This window comes from Cupressus sempervirens, chromosome 1 (assembly GCF_028749045.1).
Source record: "Cupressus sempervirens isolate cs-2001-9-10 chromosome 1, ASM2874904v1, whole genome shotgun sequence".
Lineage (NCBI taxonomy): Eukaryota > Viridiplantae > Streptophyta > Pinopsida > Cupressales > Cupressaceae > Cupressus > Cupressus sempervirens.
In genome coordinates, this window is record NC_143118.1 from 341,474,756 (window position 1) to 341,495,057 (window position 20,302).

The 20,302-nt window shown below is 38.7% G+C and overlaps 1 pseudogene; it reads left to right on the forward strand.

Annotated features, from left to right (window-relative positions):
* The first annotated feature begins 507 nt into the window (after window positions 1–507).
* LOC149577603 (uncharacterized) lies at window positions 508–10,124 on the forward strand (annotated as a pseudogene).
* Window positions 10,125–20,302: the final 10,178 nt, after the last annotated feature.

Consider the following 20,302-nt stretch of genomic DNA (forward strand, 5'->3'; position numbering starts at 1 on the left):
GCCAATGATGGGGAATTTGTGGACCCCAAAATTTATGTTTTTTAAAATAAATAAAATTGGAATAGGAATACGTATTCCAATAACAACTATTTAGGTGGAATTGGAAAATTCCTTTTTGGAGCCAAAATTAGAATACGTATTCTTATTTTACTTCTTATTCCAATTCCGATTTAGTGCATCCAAATGAAGAATTCAAAATTTTAAGAATTTATATATGTCTATTCTGCTTGTATTCCCATTGCCAAACGGACCCCAAAGGCTCGCGTTCCCACGGGGAGTATAAAATTGAGACAATCCTGGTATGAGAAAATCTCAGAAGAAATTTCTTGACTTCTATCTTTTAATGAAGGGTCGTCAATGCACAGTTTGGTATGTAGGACAACATTATTCACTGCTCACTGAAGAATTAAGCTTTAAAAATAAGTTTTTATATTTATTTAACACTTTTAATTTAGAAATCAAGTATATTCTGTGAGTAATTTTTACTTACAAAGGCGAAGTTTGAAAATGGAGAGGAAAGAAAGGCCAATGGAGGTAACAGTAGCAATAGCAGTTCCTCTATATATACTCTGCTTGGCGTTGGCGTTGTCAGTTAACAAGGCAACTGCGTCCTTTGGTTACATCAATGGCTCGCATTCTCAAATGGAGAATAAAGTAGACCACCTCTTTCCCTATAAAAAGGTTGGGAGGCTTCTTGCTAAAGAACCTGAATGGAGTGGTGCCACTAGTTATACTGATGAGAAGGATGTTGAGGCCCTCTTGTCCTTTCGAAAAGCCATTACAAATGATCCAACTCAATTCCTCTCCAACTGGACTGCTCAGAATGTAGACAAGGTGTGTTTGTGGAATGGTATCTGGTGCAGAAGATAGACTAAAAGGGTAGTCTCCATCATTCTCCCTAATTTGGGGTTGCAAGGTACAATTTCACCGTCCTTGGGAGGCCTCTCCTTGTTGTGCACTTTGAATCTCTCCGGTAATAATCTCACTGGAAAGATCCCCCCACAGCTTGGGAAGCTCAAAGTTTTAGGGTTTCTCGACCTTAGCTGGAATCGGTTGTGGGGACCGATCCCTGCAACTTTGGCAAACTATACATTGCTTCAGCGCATTAGGGTTTCATGCAACAACCTCACGGGGAACATACCAACAGAAGTCGGTGGTCTGGGTGAGTTAGAGCACCTCCGACTGTCCAACAACAGTCTAGGCACGTAATGGGCACCCCTGAATGTCCCAAAAATTAAACCAAATTGCTGAAAGGAATTATGTCAAACAGTTTGCATTCAACCTCTTATTTCTCCATTTAATGTTTTAAACCCCTTATAACTCCAGAAATCAAACATTTATTTGTTTGTTGTGTTTTGTGCATGGAATTGGTATCACACAACATAAACAAGAAAGAAACTACAATAATATGCAAAGTGGAAATGAACTGCTGCCAATAAAATGTTATTTTCAGAATTCATAAAACCAAATACATGGCAGATTTATCAACTCACTAATTATTTCAGCATTATTGACATAATACTCTAGCCCATGCTTTCAAACTTGCTGCTATAGTACTTTGTCCTTCAATCAGCCCACTACCTTCGTAATATCATTCCCTCAAAGTGGCATAAGTGTCGGGCAATTAGTGAAGAAGATATGAGCAAAATACCAAATCTGCCTGTAGCCGAAAATGCAACTAAACTGCTTGATAATGAAGCCAATAACAAGAATTCCAAAGGCCAAACCCCAAGGGAATGACTTCTAGAATGTTACAAGAGAGGATAGACATCCTCAAATGCCAAGAACAGAGCTGCAACTCACACACCAATTTCTTCTCATATTCAACCTCCTAATGAAGCCATAGATGCTTCCTTTTATTCTATTTCCAAGGGTCCGCTCAACTCATATGGGAAATGTGGGATAAAAGATGTGTAATATATAAAACATATATTAAAATACCCCTTATGTCTCCCTTGGGTACACATCACCATAAAATAAATATTAAAGTAACACTTTAATATTTTATAATTAAATTAGACGTTACTTTAATAAAACTTCAGGCATTAAAATGTATTAGCAATTGGACTGCGAATAATGCGAGTGATAGCTCATCGGAAAGCTCTCACCGAGGAGTATCGAATCCAATCACCAAAATTGACTTGCACTGTGTCCTGCCGACTTACTAAAAATAGTAAGTATGCCTGAAACTGAGTAAATCAACTTCGTTTTGGCCCAAACTGGAAATGACTAGGCCAAAACACTCCAAGATCCCATTAAACCCTTCGTTAGCCCTCGGGACCATGTAGAACAAGGCTAACGCACACACACTTGGTCAACTGCTAAAATGAGGACATTATAGTCCGCCCCCCCTTGAAATTGCTTGTCCTCAAGCAATCTCAGTCTAGTCTGCTGAATAACCTGCTCACTCTCCCATGTAGAATCCTCCTTCGGCAGGTCTTTCCATCTGACCAACTACTCCTTCACTATCCTATTTCTAAGCTTCCTCTCTTTGGTGTCCAAAATAGCCTCAGGTACTAACACAAGCTTCCCCTCCTCATGTAGAAGGCACTACACTCTAACCAATGGCTTTCTTAAGCCTAGACACATGAAACACATTGTGCACTTAATTGCCCTCTGGAAGCTCAAGCTCATAGGCGACTTTGCCCACTTTGCGAATCACCTTGTAGGGACCATAAAATCTAGGTTTCAACTTTTTAGCTCCTTGCTTCTTGAGCGATGACTGTCTATATGGTTGTAGCCTCAAGTAAACCATATCCCCTACCTCGAAGCTATGCTCTATTCGATGCTGATCAGCATACAATTTTTGTTGATTTTGGGCCTGTTGTATATTCTCTTTGAGCACTTTCAGGATGTCCTGACTATCCTGCAATAAGTTTTTGGCTTTGGGCACTCTACTGTCCCCCAAAACTAAATCCATGAAGCTAGGTGCTTCATAGCCATAGAGTGCCATGAAAGGAGTCATCTTGATGGACATATGATAAGTGGTGTTATAACAATACTCTCCCATATGCAACCATCTGATCCAAGCCTTTTGTTGTGCAGTTACATAGTTCCTCAAATATCCTTCCACCCATTTATTCACAATCTTTGTTTGCCCATCTGTTTGTGGATGATAACTAGTGCTAGGTGTAAGATCTGTACCACACAACCTAAACAACTCTTGCCAAAAAACACTCATAAACTTACTATCCCGGTCGCTGACAATGAATCTGGGCAGCCCATGTAACCTGAATATCTCTCTAAAGAAAAGATCTGCCACCTGTGCTGCTGTGTAAGTGGATGGAATAGCAAAGAAGTGAGCAAACTTCATCAAGCGGTCCACCACCACATAGATGCAATCCCTTCCCTACACTCGTGGTAAACCAGTGATGAAGTCCATCGAAATACTTTCCCATTTCCTATCAGGAATGGGCAAGGGCTGTAATAAACTTGCAGGAAATGTGTGCTCTCCCTTATTCTGTTGACAAACCACACACTCCCTGACATACCTCTGAATTTCATCCTTGAGCCCTTTCCATGAAAACCGCTCTCGGATCTGCCTGTAGGTCTTGAAGACCCCCGAATGTCTAGCTGTGGGTGCATCATGAAATGCCTTCAGTATCGCCTCTCTCAAATGTGATGACGGAATCAAATAAACCCTGTCTTGAACTCTGATCAATCCATCTATCACCTCATAGTGATCATCTTGTATGGTACCTGAAATCAATCCAGAAGCCCAAGCATCTCTGACATACTCTGCTATAATCCGATCTCTCCAATCTCCTGAAATGTCTGCCAGAGCACATAAGTGAGGTCTCCGAGATAAGGCATCAACCACCACATTTTTCTTATCTTTGACAAACTCTATGTCAAAGTCATAAGCCTGCAATTTAGTCACCCATTTTTGTTGCCGGTCATTAAGATCACGCTGGCTGATGAAGTATTTAATACTGTTGTGATCAGTCTTGATCACAAAATGTCCACCTACAAAATATGATCAAAATTTGGCCAATGCATGCATTATGGCCAACATCTCCCGATCATAGACATAATAACTTTTCTCAACTCCCCGGAGCTTCCTACTCTCGAATGCAATGGGATGCTTCTCCTGCATCAATACTGCTCCAATCCAATCACCTGATGCATCACAATGAAGCTCAAAAGGCTTCATGAAATCTAGTAGAGCTAGAACTGGACATGAAGACATTACCTGCTTGAAATGCTCAAAACACCTCTGTGTTGCCCCTGTCCACACGAAGGCTCCTTTCCTGGTAAGATTTGTCATGGGTGTAGCAATCTGTGAGAATCCCTTAACAAACCTCCTATAAAAACCACATAAACCAAAGAATCCCTTAAGCTGTGTAAGGTTTGTGGGAGTAGGCCACTCTACAATAGCTCTAATCTTTTCGGGATCAACTCGAATGCCATCTGCACTAATGATATGCCCAAGGTAAAGGAGCTTAGTCATGCCAAACTCACATTTAGATTCCTTGGCATACAATGACTCTCTCTCTAGAATAGATAACACCTCCTCCAGATGATGTAAGTGCTCCTCCTAGGTCTTATTGAAGACCAAGATGTCATCAAAGAAGATCAAGACAAATCTCCTCAGCTGCTTCCTGAATACCTGGTTCATACAACTTTGAAATGTAGCAGGTGCATTGGTTAGACCAAATGGCATAACCATGAACTCAAAGTGGCCATAGTGACATCGGAAGGTTGTTTTCTCAATGTCCTTTGCTCTCATCCTGATCTGATGGTATCCTGATCGCAAATCAATTTTGGTGAAGAACCATGCCCCATGCAACTCATCAATCATAGGAATGGGATACATGTTTTTAATTGTTTTCTTATTCAGTGCCTTGTAATCAATGCACATGCACATCGTCCCATCCTTCTTCTTTACCAATACTACTGCTGAAGCAAAGGGGCTCTTACTGGGCCTGATATGCCCCATCTCCAAAAAATCCTTAATCGCCTTCTCTATCTCATCCTTGTGTTTCTTAGGATGACGATAGGGAGTAATCATAACTAGTTTGGCTCCCTCCTCGAGCTCAATAACATGTTCCATCCGTCTGTCAAGAGGAACCCCATGAGGAATATCGTTAAATACTTTAGCGTGTCTATCAAGTATCTTCTAGATATCTGGTGGATGACTCTTTTCTTGTGGCTCTGGTGAAGTTGGCATAATGTAGCACTCTGCCGCCCACTCTATGTCATCATGATGAAAAAGTCTCTGCATTCTCCTCAAGGACACTACTCTGCAACCTCCATTTGAAAGTCCTCTAAGTACCACAGTTTTGCCCTCGTGCTGGAATCTCATCTCCAATTTCGCTAGATTGAGTGTGAACTCAACTAGTGAAGCCATCCATGTCATGCCGAGGATGACATCATAATCTCCCATGTCCACAACATAGAACTCATCCTCCAACTCGTAGCCATCTCCAAACCTGATGCGAAGATTAGATATCTTCCGAGTGCATAATAACTTATCACCGTTAGCCACCATGACTCTAAACCCATCATGCTCCTTTGTCTGTAACCCTCTCCTGGCTACCAACTGTGCATCTATGAAGTTATGCGTAGCCCCAGTGTCAATAAGAGATATCACTTTCTGCCCCTGGATAGTACCCCTGACCTTAAATGTGATTGCCTTTTGGGCCCCTGTCAAGCGTGCCAACGATCTATCATCCTTAAGAATGTTGCTCTCCTCTATAATGTTACCCTCATCTGATTGGAGTGCTAATCATCCCCTTCTGACTCTGACTCTTCTGCTGAAAAATACTCCATTTGATTTTCCTTAGCCTTGAGAGAACATTTATGAGATAAGTCCCAAGGCTCTCTACAATGGAAGCACAACTTCTTCTTTCGAAGTTCATTCAAGGTTTCATTGTCTAGTCCTTTTGATCCTTCTTTGGGTTTGCTATAGTCTTTCTGAAATGATTTTTTGTCTTTGTCCTTGCAGTAGGAAGAATCTGTTGAATGGTTTTTTCCTTTGTATACCGAAGGGGCTAAATCTCGTGCCTTTTTAGTTGCTTCAGCTAAGGTGAGTGGATCATGTCCCTTCACCCAACCTCGTAATGGATCAACAAGACCATCACAAAATAACACCACCAATCTCCTAAGAGAGATATCAGTAACAAGTACAGACAAGTGTTGAAACTCGGCAATGTAAGCATCCACAGAACCTAACTGTTTTAACTGTGCTAGCTCCTTGAAATGTAACTTGGGATCCTTAGTGTCAAATCTCTCAATCAATGTTTCGGTGAATTCCTCATAGGATGTAATCTGATTATGCCCCAAAGTCACCATGCCATGATGCCACCATTCATGTGCAACACCATCCAAGTGCACAGTTGCATACTTGATAGCCTCCTCCTCAGGCATAGGATTTAGCTGCAAGTATGTATCTACCTTCTGCACCCAAGCTCGTGCAGTCATCTTCCCTAAAGCATCATAATAAGGTAAAGAAAGTTTTCCAACTTTCTTCCTCAACTCAAAGTTTTGATTCCTCCCTCCTGCTTTAGGCATGTGTCTCATCCTCAAGTCCATATAATCTCTAGGAGAAATATCCGCCTGAAACTCCGGTCCACTAGCCTCCCAGTCCCTCTTGAACTGATCCTGTAACTCGATAATCTGCAGTTCGTTTACTAGTTGAACCGGATCTCTGGGTGGGAAAGTGGGTAGAAGAGGTCTCGAGCTCGCAGTTCGCGCTGGGCGTGCAACGTGTCTAAAGTTATCAGCCTCATTCCCATTGTTGTCGTGTCCATTATTACCATTAATGTTATTCTCAGGACCATTGTTGTTGCCTTGGCCTCCATGGTTATTGTTTCCCCCGTTGTTATTGTTTCCCTCGTTGTTATTTTTTCTATTGTTAGCATCACCTGGATTAATATTGACACCCATCTGTCTAGCCATGAGCTGCAACATCATGTCCATTCGCCTATTCTGCTCCTATTGCATACGTTGCCCTTGCTCTAATGTATCCAGTAACTGTCTGAATAGTACCTCCCCCCAATCTGGACTAGCATTTCTACCTCCACCTAATCCTGTATTCTTGTCATCTCGATCACCCATATTATTGTCTTGATCAAAGAATATCTCATCTGTGTCTGTATGGTTGGATTCAATGTCCACCTGTACGGATGTACTAGACTGTTTGCTTTGCAAGTCTGAAATCCTATTTTGTCTTGCTCTGGTATCGCGAAAATTATAAGACCTTTGTCGCATGCTCAAACATAAATGCTTAGCCTGTGTTTTTTACTTACTTTTTCCCTCTATCCGGCTATTCCAAATTCCCTATAAGACCTCCACAGGATGGCAGGACTTATAGCTCTGATACCACTGTAATGGGCACCCCTGAATGTCCCAAAAACTAAACCAAATTGCTAAAAGGAATTATGTCAAATAGTTTGCATTCAACCTCTTATTTCTCCGTTTAATGTTTTAAACCCCTTATAACTCCAGCAATCAAACGTTTATTTGTTTGTTGTGTTTTGTGCATGGACTTGGTATCATACAACATAAACAAGAAAAACCTACAATAATATGCAAAGTGGAAATGAACTGCTGCCAATAAAATGTTATTTTCAGAATTCATAAAACCAAATACATGGCAGATTTATCAACTCACTAATTATTTCAGCATTATTGACATAATACTCCAGCCCATGCTTTCAAACTTGCTGCTATAGTACTTTGTCCTTCAATCAGCCCACTACCTTCGTAATATCATTCCCTCAAAGCAGCATAAGCGTCGGGCAAGTAGTGAAGAAGATATGAGCAAAATACCAAATCTGCCTGTAGCTGGAAATGCAACTAAACTGCCTGATAATGAAGCCAATAACAAGAATTCCAAAGGCCAAACCCCAAGGGAATGATGTCTAGAATGTTACAAGAGAGGATAGACGTCCTCAAATGCCAAGAACAGAGCTGCAACTCACACACCAATTTCTTCTCATATTCAACCTGCCTAATGAAGCCACAAATGTTTCCTTTTATTCTATTTCCACGGGTCTGCTCAACTCATATGGGCAATGTGGGATAAAAGATGTGTAATATATAAAACATATATTAAAATACCCCTTATGTCTCCCTTGGGTACACATGACCATAAAATAAATATTAAAGTAACACTTTAATATTTTACAATTAAATTAGACGTTACTTTAATAAAACTTCAGGCATTAAAATGTATTAGCAATCGGACTGCGAATAATGCGAGTGATAGCTCATCGGAAAGCTCTCACCGAGGAGTATTGAATCCAATCACCAAAATTGACCTACACTGTGTCCTGCCGACTTACTAAAAATAGTAAGTATGCTTGAAACTGAGTAAATCAACTTCGTTTTGGCCCAAACTCGAAATGACTAGGCCAAAACACTCCAGGATCCCATTAAACCCTTCGTTAGCCCTCAGGACCATGTAGAACAAGGCTAACGCACACACACACTTGGTCAACTGCTAAAATGGGGACATTACAAGGCGGAAGAATTCCAACTTCATTGAGCAATTGCACGTCTCTCCAAGGTATATCCATTGGCTATAATTATCTCATTGGTTTAATCCATTCTGTGTTGGGTTCGTTAAAAAATCTCAATTATATCTACTTGGAAGAAAACTCACTGAGTGGTCATATCCCACCTTCTCTTGGTAACTGTACCCAATTGTCCTTGATAGCACTCTCTCACAACAATTTAACGGGAAGCATTCCCCAAGAACTCGGATCCCTTCAGCTTTTAGATTCTCTATACCTGCAGTCCAATAGATTACAAGACAGAATCCCCCCCAGCCTGGGTAATTGCTCTTCCACGAATGTTTTATTTTTGGGGGATAATCATGTACTGTCAGGTAAAATACCACCTGAGCTAGGAAATCTGAGGGAGCTTGAGCAATTATCAATGTATGGAATGCCTAAGATTGAGGGTTCTATTCCTCCAGAGATAGGGAATTGTAGCAGTCTTGTATGGCTGGATCTCGAATGGGGCGGAGTTACAGGGAGTGTGCCGAGAAGCATATTCCATCTCCCTCTCTCACTTCTTGCCCTAGAGGGAAACTAGATTGAAGACAGGCTGGCAGAATCATTCTTCAATATCACTATGCTCAAATATTTGGATCTGAGCTTCAACAAATTCTATGGGACCGTTCTAAGATCAATTAGCAACTGCACAATCCTGCAGAAGCTAAATCTTTCAAACAATTCATTGCATGGAAATCTGAAAGTAGAATATCCACCTTCATTGGAAATTGTGTCTGCTCATTCTAACAAATTCTCTGGATACCTACCTGCATCCTTGGCCAACTGCAGGCACCTTCAACACTTGGATTTCAGGAATAACAGATTGACAGGTGTCATTCCTGAGTATGTTGCAAATCTTCAAGATCTGAGAGTTTTAAGCCTGGGATATAATGCACTTGAGGGACCTATTCCTCCATGGGTTACAAATCTCACCCACTCGCAGATGCTAGATTTGTCCAACAACAAATTCGTTGGAAACATTCCGTCCCATCTCGAAAATCTCCAGGGCTTTGTTGCTCCACAAGAAACAAAATCAAGAGTCAACCAGGATATGACGATTGCAGCAAAGGGACATGAGTACCGCCTGGAGTATGTGATTGCAGAAAACACCATTTTGGACTTGTCAAACAATCTTCTCGGCGGGGAAATACCAGAAAGCATTGGAAGTCTGAGTGGTCTGAGGCTTCTGAATCTGTCTGGAAATCAATTGGAGGGAAGAATAGCAGCATCTCTTGGAAATATCGCTACTCTAGAGCAGTTGGACTTGTCTAGAAATGGCCTGAGTGGGAAAATTCCGCAGGATCTATCGGAACTGACCATGTTGGCGTCCATCAATGTTTCCTTCAACAGACCTGTGGAATGATAACGATTGGAACGCAATTTGACACTTTCAGCGAGACATCCTTCATGGGAAATCCTCCATGTTTGTGTGGACGCCCCTTGCAAAAGTGCCAAAGAAATAACAAAACTTCAACGGGAGGCAAGGAAGAAAGGTCGCTGCTGAGTGTTGTGGAAGAACATGTGTCACTGATTGCATTGGGTCTGGGATTTGGCATTTCGTTCGGTGGAACGATCTCTCTCATTAGTGGAAAGGACACAGTTTGGTGTTTGCTTCACAGCTAAGTGCTTTTAGTAACATCCGGCCAGCAACAGTAAGAGAACGACATACCTTGTCTGCAGAGGACTCGTCACAAGGTGACAATCTAGTGAGGCTCGCTAGTAGCTACCTTATAGCGATACTTCTGTCATTTATAAATTGTGTTTTTCTTTGGTTTAGTAAACGACGTACACATGGTTCCCGTAGGAAGTAGGATAATTTTATAAATGCATTTTACCGTTTAAGAGGAGTGGAAAAGATGTCTTAAACGGGTTTATAATGATGTGAGCAGTCCAGTAAACCATGGATTAGTATGGTTAGCGCATTAAGAAAATTCCAATGTATATGTTATATATATATATTTGTGATATATAAATAATGAATATATATAATGATTTGCATTATTCTCTGTCTTCACTTTGATATGAGGCTTAAAATCTGATCTTTTTGAGGGTGCTTTAAATGATTCATTTAAACTTTTCCGTACTTTCTAAACCTCTAGTTTACATTTACTTAAAACAAGTGTTTTCTAGTGATATTAGTCAATCATCAGATATATGTATTTTGTTAGTGGACTTTTTGTGTCAGATTTTTGTTAAAATTATTTTTAATGTTGAAATTTATTGTTGTGTTATGTATATTTTACATAGTACAAAAGTTAATGTTCTGGTACTTATCATTCTTGTGGATTTTTCTTATAAGAAAAAAATTTCAATTACAGATATTCAACCAATCTTGAAGTAAATAAACAATGATAAATGTATAAATGCATTACTATTACAAATATTTGATGAAAGCACCATCCCTTTTTATAGGAATACTTCTTTAAGTTTTTTAACTACTTTTATTTGATTTACTAGACAACATTTAAAGGGTCTTAGGAATAACATTATTCTATAAACATATGGTAGAGAATATAAGTTGCAGCAAGTGGAGAAAATCGACATTCCCCTTAGGAGAGCTAGAGGTCAGAGTGGCTAGGGACTGGAAACTAGAGGAGGGGATATTGGAGGTTGATAACTCCAACCTATTGGCAAGGAAAAGAACTAGATGGGAACCTTCACCTGTGAATTGGGTTAAGCTTAATTTTGATGGTGCGGCTAGGAAGGAAGGCTTCGCGGGAGAAGGAATGGTCCGGGATAGCAAGGGAAGGATGCTTTTGGCATATTTCAGGTAGCTAGGGAAAGTTTCTAACAATACCGCGGAGGTGATGGCACTGTATTGGGGTTTAAAGTTGGTGATGAGTGTGGGTTGGAAATAAGTGGAAATTGAAGGTGATTCCAAAATTATCATAGAAACTGTTAAAGGTAAAATGAAAGAAGGATGGGCCATAAAACATGTGATAGAAGATATTAGACATCTATTAGCCAATTTTAATAGGTTTGATTTGAATCATATATTTTAGGAGGGAAATAGTGTGACAGACGATATGGCGGTGTTAGGAGGACTAACATGTTGGAGGGAATTTAATGCCTTGTCAAACTTGGTAAGAGATTTGGTGAACCGAGAAATAAAGAATGATGAATCCTAGCTGGAGACATATTTTAAGTTTTTGTATCACGCTCCTGAGTTGGTAGAAAGGACATAGCCAGGAAGGACAGATGGCTAGGAGTGAAGGAGTTGGTACTGGCAATAATAAATTTGCATGGCCCAAAAAAGAAAGACCTTTGAAGTTCAAAAGGAAAGTTTTTTTAATAATTTCCTATGCGTGTGCTCATACGCTGGATAGAAAAAAGGTTTAAATTTTAAATGGTTTGTGTGTATCAGGAATGATGGAAGAGATTGGGAGGAAGATGGTGGCATTCGACACATGACTTTAACTTCTACTAAGGATGCTAATATAATTACTAATAATAATGGTCATTATTGTAGCTTGAGATATTTTTGGCTTAAGTGTGGTGTCATTTTTAGCAAGTATTTTTGGGTTTTGAAGAAGGTGAAACGATAGGAAAATTTACAAAGATGGGTGGAAACCTTATGCACATTGAGCTATCCATGATTGAGGAGAGTATGAGGAAGCCCCTGGTGTGGTATATGCTGAAGGAAGGCGGGTGTGTGCCTTTTATGGAGGCTCTTAATGGGCATGATGAAAACTTTTCCATGCAATTTGTTAATTCTTGGGAGGACCGCAGAGTCACAATAAATGGCATATCATTCCATATCTCTAAGGAAGTCATTGCTTTGGCGATAGGTCTGGCCATGAAGGGTAGGAAGTGGCAAAAGGTGAGAAGGGTGGCCGATGAAGTGAGTTTGCAATGCTTCTTCTTGAATGGGGAGGAACCTATTTGGCACAGAGGTGGTTTTATGCAAGAGAAGCTCCCTGAGCCATGGAATGAGGTCTATCTGATGTTGATGAAGTACCTAACGTTGGAAAGGAGGTACAATGTCTATTATTACTACCACTTTCCCCCTCCTAGATCATTTTTGCCACTATGATTTAATTTCCATTCCTTTTTTTTTATTGCATGATTTAGAAGACACGGATACTGATGTAAAAGAAAAAATGAGGAAAGGGATTAATTTTACCATTTTACATCAAGGGTTAATTTTTTGTTTGTATTAGTTCCATCTTGCCTTTGTTCCCCCTACGATAGTGGAGGTTGATATTCCAGCTCATCCCAACCCTTGACCCCAACTGGTTCCCCTTAGGATCACGGGTCCCATAGTCCCTACCCCACAACCTTCGCCTAACAGGTCCCCTATGGAATTAGAGCCCACTCCTCTTGGGAAGAAAGGGAGACAAGACAAAGAGAAAGAGAAAGAACCAATAGAGTCAGAAGAGGAGGGAAGAGGGGGGAGGAGAAGGTCGAGAAGAAGAGCTAAATCTAATGCTAAAAGGAAATTGAAAGAAGGGGCCTCGCAAGAGGAGGAGACAGATTCAAAAGACACGGGCCGCCCCAAATAGAGGATGGAAGCGAAGGCTTCAACTTTTGGAGAAGGGAGAATGGAGGTGGAAGAAGAGGAGATCTCAGATTCTTCTTGATTTGGCTCAGAAGACGGGTTGAACGAGAGAAAGGAGGTGTCACATGTTTCGACAATCATTGGGATGGGATGTGTGCACTTAACGAGGGACCAATTCCCTAATGTGGTAGATAGAGCTCTCTCCCACATAACGATTTCCTCCCCTATTAAGGCTTTTTCCAAAGATAATGCTCACCCCCCAATTGTGCAAGAAGTTACTATGATGCAGGCGGATGATTTTCCTAGTAACATGCAGGAGGTCAATGTGGAGATAAAAAAGAACAATGGCAATGAGGTCTAGGAAAGAATTCATGCACTGTAGGAGATAATGCGCCTACTGACAAAGTTCACTATCAAAGTGACACATGTTGTTGCCACTACACTGAACCTGCTTAAGGACTTAGAGGGGGACCTGCCAAAGGAGTATACAAAAATATTATTTGACTTCCTTGCAGAAGATTGGGCTAACATCCTCCTAAGGAAGAAAGAGGCTAAGAAGCCTTAATGGCTTTTTCTTTTTTTTCTTTTATGCTGTTAATTTGCTAGTTTTTGAACTTGATAGGGTTTAAGGCTGTCATGCCTTTGTTTATATATTACTGTAGCTTTTTTGGTTTTTATATGGACAATATGTTTGTTAGGCCTGTTGATACTCTTTTAATTATGGATTGGAACCTTGTTTTTGTTTTATTAAGTGGTAGGGGGTAGTTTTGGTTGATGGTTATCTGTTGGTTGTTGACCAGTTTGATTATTAAAGGGCCAACCCCCTAGCTTTGGCTACTTTTAATTCAAAAACATTATTCTATAAATGCATGTCAAAAATTAAGAGTGGTCTAAAAGAAAACTTAAACACATGCTTAGAATGATGTCTTCTTTATACTACTACTTTAATAATGATGTAGTTACTACAATTTTAATAGTGTTTATGATGTATTTCTATGTTTTGATTCTTAATATTAAAAAATGTAGTCCAAAAATATTATATTAGTATATTTAGTTAAATAAAACTTGTCAAAAGCATCACACACACACACACGCGCGCGCGCACGCGCGCTTTTGCATGTAACTCTGAAAATATTTGAGGGGTTGAACTAAATGTTTCATTTAATCCTAGCTTTTATGTATTAAAATTAAAAACTAGCATAACTAGCATTTTTCTTTTAAATAATGTAAAATATGTCCACATATATCACATTTTAAATAATAAATAAATATTTACATCTATCTAACCACATTCAAATATTCATGTAGACATTCTACTTGAGTGTATTCATTTAAACATTTAAAAAAAAAAATAGAAATCTAATCCAAAATTTAACTAAAAGTAAACTATTAAAATAGTCGAAAAATAGAAAAGTGGATGACTCACTCCATTATTCCAACAGTCTAAAATTCAATTCAATCTTGCAATCTATACTGAAAAATATTTAAGCAAATCATGAGATGCAAGTTGCCTATCTTGAATATATGTGAATTATTATGTTTTGAAGTAAATGTTCCCATCTTAGAATCAATAATTTCCAAGAAACCTAACTAGTGAGACATTCCACATTAAAAATAATATAAATATAAACAACATTTGGTAAACACTGGCTCTTAAAGGAATGCAGTTGGATCTAGTGATGGAAGCCCCCCCAACCTCCCAAGAAGACTTGGTATGAAGTGGGCATCCACTTGGGACTTAGGCCCACTGGTGGCACAATTTGATAAGTCCAAAGCTATGGCCATGTGTAGAACAATGTGGTACCCCCCTCCTGAAATATGGATAAAACTAAATTTTGATGGGTCGGTCATGGTTGGAAGCACTGCAGTCAGGGGTGTCTTCCAAAATAGTATGAGGGAGTTGGTGGTTTCTTATACTAGAAACTATAGAGGGGGTTCAAACAACGAAGTAGAAGCTATAGCTCTCCTATGGGGAATGAGAATTGTAAGAGCTAGAGGAATCAATAGATTAACAATTGAGGGGGATTTGCTATTGATTATTAAAGTAATTAAAGGAAAGGGTCAGAGTAGCTGGTCCATATCGTGTGTGTGTGTGTGCATGTGTGTGTGTGTGTGTGCACATGCGCACACACATGGTCCATAGGGAAGACTCTAGCCTAAAATTAATGTACATATCATTATTTGATTTTGTGGCCAACAAAAAATAAGCGTTATGATATTCTTATTAGGATTCAAATGTGTAGTGTTTTGAGTCAAATTTGTTGGCTCTTGTTTCATGAGTAGTGGTTCACAAGAACCAATATCTTATGAGAATGAATGGAATGCTTAGCACTCATTAGATATAGGTGATGCTCATCGAGTTGAAGTATTAAGACTTGTTTGAAGGCCACTCATCCCAAGAATACTCTATCTTGAATGTGTTAGCTAAAATGTTTCCTCCATGGTTAAACTCATTCTACTTTGAATTATAGAAACAAATAAATAAGAAGAGGTTATTGTTATTCATAAGAATTTTGTGTGATATTAAATATAAGAAAATTAAGATAAAATGTGTGAACAATAATTTATGTGAAATATCCTTTCATACAAATTAAGGAAGCAAGAAATAACATCCTTTTCCAACAAATGGAAAGCAATAAGGAAATATTAAAAATAAAAATATATTCTATCAACTATATGCATTGATGCAAATGAAATCTCTAAGTTGCTCTAATTTAAGTAAATTTAACTTTAGGGGTTTCACAAAAATGCTATAGTACATAGGTTTATTAATTTTTGAACAATTGCTCTATTTTTTTTGCTATCAAATCTATGTATTTTTCCTTGCTTTCTAGTGAATATATAGTTAAATTATGGCCAAAAAAGTCATAATAGAGGTTGGTGATATAAGGGATATGTCAAAAAATGTTAGGCGAGTAAGGGTCGATGCACCTTATTTTTGTAGTTCGTTACAAATTTAATATTATTAAGGAAATAATTAATTCCTTCAATAATTTTAAAAAGATTATTTAAAAATAAATATAAAAATTGACATGATATACCATTTCCTCTTAATATAAAATATTAGAAACATTGGAGTGCCTTAAATATTTACCACAATCTAAAGAAACAACTTAAATTTTGAGAAACAATGTGAGCTCCTAAACCTAGTTGAGATATATGTTTATGCTTCTGTTTAGATGTTTCCCAACTTATTTGAAGTGGAAAAAAATTAGGTGTGATGAACAGACACTTCATCCAATTTTCTTAACATGTGCCTTATCATTGCAATAAAATCCTTGCCATTCTAACCTATATTTGTGGCATCTTTTAAAATGTTGATGATTTTTAAAGCATTCCCTTCGATGGTCACATTTTTCCTTGTCAGCACTAAGACGCCATGGTAAAGGGCTATGAGTTCAACCACATAAGTTGTTTGAACACCCAAGTTAACTAAGTAAGCAACCAACATGTCCCATTTTGAGGTTCTCATAAGGCCACCCCCACCCACCTGTCATAGGTTACCCATAGAAAAACCATCAAAGTTTAGCTTGATCCAATTTGGGTTGAGGGTTGGGGAGAGTATTATTATGTTGTATGCTTCATCAATAACAATTTTAACCTAACTTTGATATATTCCTTTGAATCAAATTTTAAGTCCTTCAATTTTAATAAATTTTAAATAAGTTTTACAAAAATAGACAACTAAAAAGAATAACATTTTATGAACTAAGAATGGTAGTGAATTATACCAAATAAATTATACAATTCGTATAGATAATTGAATCAAAATAATTTGTTATAAATTATATACTTTAATAACTATGATAATGTATAATCAACCTTACATTCATTTTGCATTAAAGATGATTTGATATCATATTGGTAATAGCCTGTAACTCCTGCCTGTTTCCTGCTTGTGATTGTCCATATATAGGAGTGCCCCTATCCTCCTCCCCCTTGATCTAAAGCAGGCTTGTCTAAACATGTTTTTTGACCTTTCTATGAAACCACATGCTACCCCTATAGAGGTTAGCATTGACCTCACATTAGACTCTTTTGGGTTGCCTAGTGTCTCCGAGGATCTGGCCTTTCTGCCCTCCCTCCCCCAGGACCTTCTCATAATGTGGTCTCCTAGAAAATGGTAATCTTAAAGCCAAATTGGAAAGAGGTTTCCATGGGCTCCAAATCTATGGAACTTGGGGATATTCCTAATGTGGTTTCTAGATCGAAAGGGCCTATGATATCTCTACCAAACTCAATGGTTGACTCGATATCCTTTAAGCTCTCTCTGAGTTTTGTTGATAAGTTTGTATCTTTCAAACATAATGTGGATATTGTTAGAAAGTGGTGCTCATCTAATTGGAGGTTAGGGAGATTTGTGACAATTTTGGTGATGTTGGGATCTCTCTTTCTTTTTAGGTTCATAGCTGAAGCAGACAAAAACACCATTTCAGCAGGCTCTTGGCACTTTGGTAAGCACCTTTTGTTGCTAATAAAATGGAAGTCTGGTTTTAATCCTAACCTAGACCTCCACAAGCTTCCTCTGGTCTAAGTCTAATTTTTGGGACTCCCCTTAGAATTCTAGAATGAGAGAGTGTTTAGATGGATTGGGGATTCCTTTGGGTACTTTATTAAACTTGACATCACACCTAGTACTAAAGCTAGACTAAGTTTTCTAAGATTCTGTGTGAATGTTGTGGTGAAAAAACCCTTGGTGACCTTAGTGGCCCTAAAGTTGAAATGGGGTGCTTGGTCACAACCCATATTGAATTAGGACATCACCCCTTACTACCAAAATTGCAATATGTTTGGACAATAGTTGTCAATTGGGAAATCTCCTACAATAATGATAAGCTGAAGGAGAAAGTCTCGTCCCTTGGAGTGGTTGAAGTGGGTTGCTCAATAGAGACAACGACCAAGTGTCAAAGTAATGTTGAGTCACCTAAAGGCTATGGATATGAGTTTGAAGTCCTCTTAAGCTATGGTGGGGAAAGAGAATCCCTAGTTGGAGGAGGAAGGGTCCGCAATGGAATCTGAGCTGCAAATTCTCCCAGGTGCTCAGGTAAGTAATCACCTTAAGGATATGGAGAATGTGGCTAGGGTCTTAATGACCATTATAAATAGCAGAATAGGCTGCGAGGAAGGGGAGATTCCCTCAATGAAAAGTATTGGGGTCACATTTTAGGAGGTGGGAATAGTGAAATACCTTTATGGGACTTTTTGAAGAGGTTGGGAGGACCTAGTAGAAATTGGAATCTTTCCAAAACCCCTCAAGAAAGAAAAATGTCTCATCATAGCTAGGTGTAACCCTAGCGGTGTCCATCCTGAGAATGATCGAGGTTTACTCATCAGACCCAACCTCCCTGAGCTCAAAACAATTTGCAAATTTGTGTAGTAAAATGAGATGGACTATACCCATGACAAAATAGTGAGGTGTTAGAAAGCTTATGTTGAGATGACTGTGAAAGCTAGGAAAATAGTAGCAAAGACTATATCTACCAGAGGGAGGTGGTAAGGGAAATAGCACAGGGGAAACAAAAGACCTCGAAGGAGATAGAAACATAGAAAAGATGAAGATTATTTCTTGGAATGTGAGGGGGTTCAATAACCCTAGGAAATAGTATGGAGTCAAGAAAAAGATTTTTTATTTGAAAGCAAATATTATTCTTTTGCAATAGTTAAAAATGATGACTCAAATATTTTCTAAGGTTGCAGAGCATGTTTGGTTAGGTGCAAAATTCTCTTACAGTGTCACTATTGGGGTCTCAAGAGGGACAACTACTCTTTGGAACCCTGACATATTATAGGTAAGGAGATCTATCCAAACCTCCATTTTACTATTTTTGCTTTTGTTTCCAAAACCCATTGATGGAATACGTTTAATCTTTATGCCCCAAATACCTAGACTAGAAAACTTAAAGTTTGGGAGGAGTTAATTGATATAAAAAACTCAATGAGGAATGATAAAATGTCATGTATGGCAGATTTAATACCCTACTTTACCCATCGGAGAAGATTGGCAGCTTGGAAGACTTCTCTGAAAGTATATATGATTTTGAAAACATCCTAGGGAGGAATGTGTTACAAGCTAAGGTTGTCATTGCACAAAAAGATTGACCTATCAATGTCTCATACAACCACTAGACTTATAGAACACATGATGTGGTTAAGCTATGTCACGAATGTCGAAGGAGAATGTTGGTATTTGGCTAGTCCAAGAATCCTCCCCCAGCATTACCCAAGGATATTTGACCCTATGACCCAACTCTAATACCACTTTTTACAAGATAGGGTTGTCGTTACACCAAAACATCAACTTGTTAATGCTCGATACAACCACTAGACTTATAGAACATGAGGCACTTAAGCCATGTCATAAATCTTGCAGGAGAACATTGGTGGTTAGTCCAAAAAAATGATGTCCTGTATATTGATCTTCGGGGAGTCCCCTTTACCTAGTCAAACAATTGGATGGGGAATAATCTTATTGAGTTTAGATTTGATTGGGCTCTAATCTCTACTAATTGGGATATACTCTCGAGCACCATGTTGGCAACTTACTCTATGACCATCTCTAATCATTCCATGCTTTTTTGTTCTTGGAATTTGACCAAAAAGGCCAAAAGAAGACCCTTTTGATATGAAATAATGTGGCACTGACACCCAAATTTTGAATATTATATCTCTTGATGGTGGAATATCCTAGTTCATGGATCTGTGATGTTCTCCATTGCTAGAAATCTTGAGAAGATATAAAAGTATGTCAGAGGTTTGAGTAAATCATCTTTTGCTAATATTTTTAAGGAGAAGAAGGAGGCTAAGAGGAAATTGGAGATCCTACAAAATAATATGGCGAATGGTAACATTGAAGCGCAACATGAAGAACTGGCCTGGCATTTTCAATGGAATATGATATTAGGAAAGGAGGAAATTTTTCAGAAACAATGTCCAAGTGTTTAGTGGATGGCTAAGGATGAAAGGAATACAACTCTCTTCCATAGAACAACTTCAAAATGAAAAAAAAGGAATACCATAAACAAACTTCTGGATAACATTGGACATGAGTTAGGACATGAGAAGAATGGAGAAGTGTGCATCAAACTACTTTTAGGATATCTACAATCCTTCCCCCCACCATCCAACATAGATATCAATACTTAGAGGATTTATTATAGAACATGATCTTGGTCATCGACGAACAAATGAATAAGGAACTAACTAGAAATTTTTTTAAAAAGAAAGTTAGGAAAAAAAATCCTATGGGCTTATATAAAGCCCTGGGACTAGATGGTTTTCCCCCAATGTTCTTCTAAGAATTATG